The sequence below is a fragment of the Felis catus genome, chromosome D1 (assembly GCF_018350175.1).
Source record: "Felis catus isolate Fca126 chromosome D1, F.catus_Fca126_mat1.0, whole genome shotgun sequence".
NCBI classification, from domain to species: domain Eukaryota; kingdom Metazoa; phylum Chordata; class Mammalia; order Carnivora; family Felidae; genus Felis; species Felis catus.
Window position 1 is genome coordinate 50,083,649 of NC_058377.1, and position 2,365 is coordinate 50,086,013.

The 2,365-nt window shown below is 34.2% G+C and overlaps 1 pseudogene; it reads right to left on the reverse strand.

The window, feature by feature from the left end:
- Window positions 1-345: 345 nt before the first annotated feature.
- LOC101100913 lies at window positions 346-1,328 on the reverse strand (annotated as a pseudogene).
- Window positions 1,329-2,365: the final 1,037 nt, after the last annotated feature.

Sequence of the window (2,365 nt, forward strand, 5' to 3'; positions counted from 1 at the left end):
TTTTATTTAGTATAGTTTATGCTAGAGTAGAAATACATAATAATATGCCCTTTCTTATCACAGGGAGTCTTTTATACAACCAAAATCATAGCCAACATTTTATATGACAAAAGAAAATTGAACCAAATCTGTAAATCCTCAGGAAAGCAATAAGGATAGAAGAAAATAATGCATTTTATATAAATTATATAGGACAGTTACAAGGAAAATCCATTACTTTCCTCTCTGACTCAATTTTACAAAATAAAGTCAACATATATTATTCTGTGAATTGGTAAGAGTGCATAAACACTGTGGCCCTTTCAAAAATATAACAAACTGTTATCTTGACGTCATATGTTGTTCTTAGTTCTTAACTGGAGTTGAGCTTCCTTTCATAGTCTTCTTTAGGTTGTGGTACTTGGGCAGGATTTTCATCAGAAAATCCAGCTGTAGTGTCTGGGGCTGTGGTCGGTTAGTCTGCACCTGACGAAGGTAGTCTGTACCGTAGATCATTGTATTCTCAGGGATGACCTCAAATGTATTCAGGTTGCAGCAAGCCCCAATGAAGCAACTACTTGTCAATATTATGTTTCTGCCCACATATGCTTTTGATTCAATTGCATTGTCTCCCATTTTCATGGTTTGGAAATAACAGCCAACGTCAAACACATTATTGTTGCCATTGATCATAGGTTTCGGCTTTGGATCTTCAAGCATCAAGGGTGATATTATTAGGGTAAGCATTTATGATAAGCACCTGTTTTTCTTTTATTTTTTAGTTAGTTTATTTATTTATTTATTTATTTATTTATTTATTTATTTATATTTAGTTTTATAATACAGTATTGTTCAATTTATTTTTTTAATTTACATCCAAGTTAGTTAGCGTATAGTGCAACAATGATTTCAGGAGTAGATTCCTTAATGTCCCTTACCCATTTAGCTCATCCCTCCTCCCACAACCCCTCCAGTAACCCTCTGTTTGTTCTCTATATTTAAGAGTCTCTTATATTTTTGTCCCCCTCCCTGTTTTTATATTATTTTTACTTCACTTCCCTTATGTACATGTTTTGTCTCTTAAAGTCCTCATATGAGTGAAGTCATAGATTTGTCTTTCTCTAGTTTTGCTTAGCATAATGCCCTCTAGTTCCATCCATGTAGTTGCACACTTGTTCTTCTTTTAAACTACCTTCACCGATCACTCTTGGCCAAGCTTCTGCAATAATTCATGCTTTAGAGTGAATCACTGTCCTAGGTCCTATAGTAATATCGCCCCAAATTTCACTTTCTATATACACAACTGCTCTAGGAGCAATCTTCACACTCTTTTCAGCCTCCTCTGCCATGCTTTGGACCTTGTCTTATTTCTCGTCCATTTCTGATTTTATTTATTTGAGTCCTTTCTCTCTCTTTGTTGGGTCTGGCTATATGGTTATCAATTTTATTTTATGTTTTCCAAGAACCAGCTCCTGGTGTCATTGAACTGTTCTTTTGTTTAATTTAGTCATTTCTGCTCTAATCTTTATTATTTCCTTACTTCTACTGGCTTTGGGATTTGTTTGTTCTTCTTTTTCTAGCTTCTTTAGATATATACAAAGTTTGTTTATTTGAGATTTTTTTTTAATTTTGTGATGGAGTCCTGTATTGCAATAATCTTCCCTCTTAGAACAAACAGCTTTTGCTGCATCCCAAAGATTTTGGACTATTATGTTTTCATTTTCATTTGTCTCCATGTATTTTTTTATTTCCTTTTTGATTTCTTGGTTGACCCTTTCATTTTTTAGTAGTATGTTATTTAGCCACCATGTATTTGTGTTCTGTCCAAATTTTTTCTTGGATTGACTTCTAGTTTCATATCGTTGTGGTTGGAAAAGATGCATAATGTTATTTTAGTCTTTTTTGAATTTATTGAGATTTGTTTTGTGGCCTAACATGATATATTCTGGAGACTGTTTCTTGCTATTTTTAAGAAATGACAAAACCTATACCCCTTTGTGTAGATATCACTCCTTTATTTAACTGTGGTAAAGCCCATAAAAATAAATTTTGGGCGTTATTGAAACATATAGTAACAGACCTGAAGAAGCCATAACAATTATTTAGTGTGCTTTGGTCTCTTTAAATGATGAGGAACATAAAACTCAAAAGTACTGGATGAGTTATCCAAAGTGACACTAATTTTTAGTGTTAGAGCTATGTCTAGGACACAAATCAGGAGACTACATTATGGATTGTGTAGCTAGGTGGCCCAGTTAAGTGGGGGCTAAGTAGTAAGGTTGGATTCTCTGGGCCTAGATGGATATTATCTCTCTAACTACCCATGTGGCCATCTTGAGCTATCCTGCCCTGTTGCATCTTCTTCTGTCCTATCTAATCCTATCCT